We start from the raw sequence: 5,596 nt of genomic DNA on the forward strand, positions 1-5,596 counted from the left end.
TTGGATGCCATGGGCTCTCTAGCCCCTGTGGCTCCGATGATCCAGGATCCAGTGGTCCCCACAGAGTCAGAGCTAGGCCCAGGCAGGCCCCCGGGCCGTGGGCGCCCCTGTCTGTCCACTCACCTATAGCAATAACCACAGGTCCCGTGTTCTCCATGGCAGAATCCACTCTGTATCCAGCCTCGTGGTCTTTCCTTCCACGTCTCATCTAAGACCCTGAGAACTACTGAGACTCCTACCCCTCTGTTCCCTTCTCAGTGCTCAGAGTCCCATGTACCTCCAGGTCTCTCTAGGCCCTTCTTCCCTGAAATCACGGGGTTTCCTTCAGTAGGGGATCATCTTGACCCCACCCTACTCATCTCACAGGAATAGAAAGGATGCTTGAGGAAAGACCCTGTGATGGCCCATACTTTATGAGCACACAGTCACACTGCTGCATTCCCATCATCAGAGATGCCCTTTCCGTGAAGCTCTGCAGAAACGCATGCTTCAGGTCAGGCTATAGGCCCAGAGGACTGTGGCACTTTGCATGTCCTTGGAGAAGTTGCCAGAGCACTTGAGAGAGTCCTGCACTTCGGTGTCACGAGTCCTAGCATGTGAGGTGAGAATAGGCCTGCTGGGTTGGTCTGATTCCAGACAGCTGGCGAACAGCAAGTTCACAGCATCGCATCCATTGTGTGGGCTCCAGAGGTCACCTGGGACAGAGTGAGAGGCAATCTCATCAGCAGGGAGCCAGGCCCCTGCTCAGTGTCACCATGGGCCATGCCCAGGTACTGTCTTCCTGCAGAAAGGGGGCTGCCGGGTCGGGAGGCCTGGTCCACCCTGCCCGGCCTCTGGCAGGGCCCCGCCACTTCCTTGATCTGATTCTCCTCCTGGAGAGGCAGCCAGAGGAAGAACACGAGATTCTCTTTCCCACGGGGACTGCTGACTGTGTTGGCTGCCCTGCCACCAGGTTGGTAAGGTCTGGCCAGGGAATCCCCGCCCCCCGCCAAGCAGAGTCTGGGGCCTCCTCTGGGTACCCTCAGTCCTGGGCCCTGTTTCTCATGGACGAGCTGACCACACACTACATTGCAGTCAGCATACTCCTCAGCCTGAGTGCTCCTAGAGAATGGGGATCGAGTCATCTTGATCCCCATGGCCCATTTTAGGGTTGGGCGCAAAATAGATACTAAATCATTTCTCCCATCTATGCACTGACCCATTAAGGCCCTAGCAGGGAACTCCTTCCAAGAGAAACAAAAAGGCCTTGGAGTGGGCAGTCCTTAGCTACAAATGATGGAATGCTAATGTTAGCCTCGGGGCAGATCCTGAAGTGGCGTAGGACCCATGGAGTGATCCCACCAATCCCTCTGCTTATGGTCCCACCCACTCTCCGCGTGGCTCCTGGGCTCCAGCCCACCCAGGCAGACTGCCTGTGAGCTGCGGAATTCTAGGTATTCCATCTCAGTGCCAGGCCTCTCACTATTTCCTCCTCTTGGATGCTCTCTTCGTCCCCTTCTCCCTGGAAACCCTCCTGGCTCCAAAGTCCACTGACTGTGGGACACAGAGGCGACCTTCCCTCTCCGAGTTCCCCCCGCACTCCCAGTTTTTTCTGCTTATCAGCTCACCTGGCCCCAGAGTTATTGGTGCTGTTTGTCTCATCTGTCTCAGGAGGCTGCCCTGAGGGAAAGCAAATACCAGCCCCGGCAGCCTCAGTTTCCCCATCTGTAAAGTGGGGACAGTGATCCCTACCCTTCCAGGTTGATGTAAGGATTAAATGAGATTAGTCAGGACAGAACCCAGCACAGTCAGCTCGTTGTCCACACATGTGGCAGGGGGTGAGGCATGGCTTACCTGTACCAAAGAGGCAAGGGCCTGGGGCCGGGGGTCTCACCCTGTGGAAAAGCTTCACTACGCAGCTGAAAAATCACCTCACCCTCCAGGCACAGCGACGAGTGGCCCGGGGATTTGGGACGTCAAATGAGAGGGCTCTTCAGGTGTGGGCAGTGTGAAGCCTGCCAACCTCCGCTGGGTACCTGCAGTCTGCTAAGTGCATCATGGATTCCATCTCACCCACTCTGCCCAGTTCACAGGATCCCGGAGCTGGTACTCGCCTCTTTCCACTGCCCCTGCTCTGTACCAGTGATGCCACGATACCTAGAGGCAGAGGAGTGTTTATTTATATGCATAATCCCAGACATGGTGCTCCTCCACACAGTAAAAGTGAATCTATAGCGTAAGAAACTGACTTTTTAAAAAATAAACTTTATTTTGGAATAATTTGAGATTTATAGTTGCAAAGATAATATGGAGAGTTCCCCTATAGCCCTTATCCAGTTTCCCCCACTGTTAATATCTTACATTCCTATGATACATTTCACACAACTAGGAAATTGACATTGGTAATTACTATTAACCCCACTCCAGACTTTCATTGGATTTCACTGGTTTTTCCGGTAATGTCCTCTTTTGTTCCAGGATCCAATTCAGGGTACCACCTTGCATTTTGTCATCATATCTCCCCACCGGGGTCTACACCAGGAGAAACTGACTTTTTAACTCATGGCTTCATACAGGAAACTGGAGAGCTTCCTGCACATTTACCGTTTCACTTCAGAAAATCCCCATCAGATGACCCTTCTCTCCCTGAGGCAGCCCACTCCTTTTGTCCCTTCGTGATTCCCATCCCAGCTTTCAGGCCCCCAGACTCCCTGTCAGGAGCTCTTGCCCACCTCCTGTCTGTCCTTCTCTCCTCTTTCCTACTGCAGGGGTATTTAGTTCTGCCAGGCCACTCCTATGTACTCTTTAACATTGTCTTTAACTATGCTAATGGCTATTATTCTGGGAATTATAAAACGCTGGAAATTTTAGTTTTAGTTCCGCTCTCCTCCTGGGGCAGAAACTTTATGCTCTCGGAGGAGTGAATGGGGAAAATCCCCAACACAATATTTCCCCTCCCTGCATTCCCACATCCCTTTTGGGAACCCTGTGGTTCCAGAGAAGCCAGTTCCAGAGGGGGAACTATGACCTAAGCTTGACCAATTGGCATATTCCATCTCTGGGCCACAGTGATTGGTTCAGGAGTGGCCCTGTCACCCAAGATGGTCCAATCAGAGTGAATCTCAAGACCTCAGGCCTCCTGGTTCTTGGATGCTCTCTTTTCCTCACGTTGGTGGGATGCCGTGCCGCCCTACAGAGATGGGAGGCCCATGGCCACTTTGTTACTGCAACTGGTTGTTGATGAGTTTCAACTGTTGAGGTAGACACATGAAGCAATTCTGGGTCCTTTTTTCTCCTTAGTCACTCCCTTTACTGTTTCCTCTTTTTGAACATCATAGGTGTAGAGTTTTTATAACTTTCTGGTCTCATTCAGTTATCTAAACTTAGACCAGTCCAGTTTGAAACTTCAATCTCCTGTACAATTCATAGCCGTCTTGCTACCCACCGAGGCTAGAAGTGTGACTAGAGGGCTTTGCGTGGGGATGGACCATGGTATGCCAATGACATATTCTGCTCTCTTTTCTGACATACTGGGCTTCTCTTTTCTCTTTTTGCCCACTAGTTCCTGGGGGTGGGGAGGAAGCCTGGTAAGATCTCCTGCCAGCCTGGCTTCACTCTGTAGCGGAGAGGAGTCCCTGGCCTTACTCTGGTTCTGTCTGCCTCGATGGCCTCTGTGATGCGGTGGTCTCCACAGAGGGGACATCTGTGGTCTCTTGGGTGCTGTTCGGCTCTACCTTGGCCCCCTCATTGCCAAGGACTCCCACAGATAGGGGCTGCCTGGCCTTCCTTTGTTCCAACCATCTGTCTGTCGCCAGCCCCTCCTCCAAGTCGGGGGCCCCACTGCTTGGCCCAGAGGCTGCTGGCTGGCCCTCTGGTTCCTGCGCCTCTTCTAGCCCTCACGCTCTTTCACATGGAGCCATGGGAAGTATGAGGAAGTGGGAGGGGTAGTCCCATTTTCCTCCCAGGCCCACCGTGTCCTGGTCCTGACAAGCTTGCTGACATAGGCCCTTCCATGGGCCTCCTACCTTCAGAGCTCTTCATCCACCATCTGTGTTCTCAGACAGCCCCAGTCTCACGGGAACATGGCCCAGGTCCTCCTCCCGCAGCCCCGTTTCTCACCACACTAATTCCAGCAGCAGCACCAGGATGAGCTTGCAGGGTTCGAGCTCAGTGAACATCCAGCGGGAGAAGCTTCCCTCCTCTGCAGGCACCCCCCAACTCTTCAGGGAAGCCTCTTGGACGCCCCTACCTTCCCTCCCCTGCCCCCATGTAGGCGCACTTAGCTGTGATGGGGAAGAGAAACACCGGATGTTTAGAGCCACTGTTGGTTGAAATGTGGAAGCGTTAGCATTATAAGGGGCCTGGAGAGCTGGTGGAATTTTCAGCCTGGATCCTCTCTCTCACTTCCTCTGCCCTTAGAGACAAGCCCTGTCCCCATATCTTTGACACTCTGCCCGCCCCCTGACCCCTGCTCCCAGCACTAGGTAGGCCCCTGGCTGCCTCAGCTCTGAGCTCCCCATCTCCTGTAAAGGGAAAAAAATAATTCGTTTACTGAGAGGCACAATCCTCAGAGGTACATCTGCCTCAAGATGGCCTTGTTGGTCACCCTGAAAGTAAATGCTGGAATGTTTCAAACTCGTGAGTCCTTGGCGTTCCTGTTTGTCCTTCAATCTATCCAGCAAGTACAGGGACACCGTAGGTGCCAGCAAGTGCCAATCCTCCTAGGTACTACTCTCCCCGGTGGAAGAGAAGATACCCAGGCCTTTAATGTAGCTTCAGGCTGGCTCTGAAGAACTTTGTATTAGTCGTTGGTCCCCTGCCTGTCCCAGCCCCATGTCTCCTGCCAGGGACTCAGACTCAGGAGGCTGAGGGATCTGCATCCCTTCCACCTCCCCAGCTGGTCCCAGCTCCTGCCACCAGAGCCCCGCTGCTCTTTCTTAGTCCTGAGGACTGCCCCCCTTCCCCCCTCCCCCCCTCCACCGCCACCGCCCCCTCTTCCTCCTCCAAGCAGTTAACAGGGAGAATTTCAGGGCCAGTATCATTTAGGATCCAAACAAGAAACAGATGGCCCACTCAGCTGAAAATAGAAGAAGGTGTTATTTATAAAGAGACTATTTACAAAGTGTAGGGGAACCTCAAGTGCAATAATCTGGAGCTAGTAGCAGCAGAGCTGTCACCACTTCTAGGCCCAAATGGCCAAGTCGGGGAGGGGAGCGTTTACTGGACCTGGAATGAGAAAGAGTTACGTGGAGTCAGCCCCTGAGAGGAGGAGTGACCTTAAGCTGAGGGACAGAGCCAGCCCAAGTCACTGCCACAAGAAGGGGGACAAGGGAATCAATCCCCTGACCTCGCTCTCCTCCCTTCCTCAGCTCTCCAGCTGGGACTCTCCATCGGCCAAATCCAACCTGAAGCCAGAAGCACAGGACTCCTGTCAATTACGCTTCTACGCGTCAGCTTCCTTGGGCAGAAGGCAGGGTGGGGAAGAGCAGAGGGCTGAAGATATCCAGCATGGGGCATCCAGTCTCCAAAGAACTTGGCCTTCCTCAGTAAGGCCTCCCTATCAGGTGCACCCATGGTTATCTGTTCTAGCAGGGTCGGATTCTCAAGCTGTGGTCAA

The 5,596-nt window shown here is 53.5% G+C and overlaps 1 long non-coding RNA gene across 1 annotated transcript; it reads right to left on the reverse strand.

Annotated features, from left to right (window-relative positions):
• Positions 1-398: 398 nt before the first annotated feature.
• LOC139041136 (uncharacterized) lies at positions 399-4,234 on the reverse strand. The gene is made up of 3 exons (XR_011495829.1): positions 4,099-4,234; positions 1,834-2,136; positions 399-695 (listed from the first exon to the last, which is right to left on the reverse strand). It is a non-coding gene; the product is annotated as an uncharacterized lncRNA (long non-coding RNA).
• Between the last annotated feature and the right edge of the window lie 1,362 nt (positions 4,235-5,596).

Source organism: Equus asinus, chromosome 20 (assembly GCF_041296235.1).
Source record: "Equus asinus isolate D_3611 breed Donkey chromosome 20, EquAss-T2T_v2, whole genome shotgun sequence".
In the NCBI taxonomy this organism is placed as follows: domain Eukaryota; kingdom Metazoa; phylum Chordata; class Mammalia; order Perissodactyla; family Equidae; genus Equus; species Equus asinus.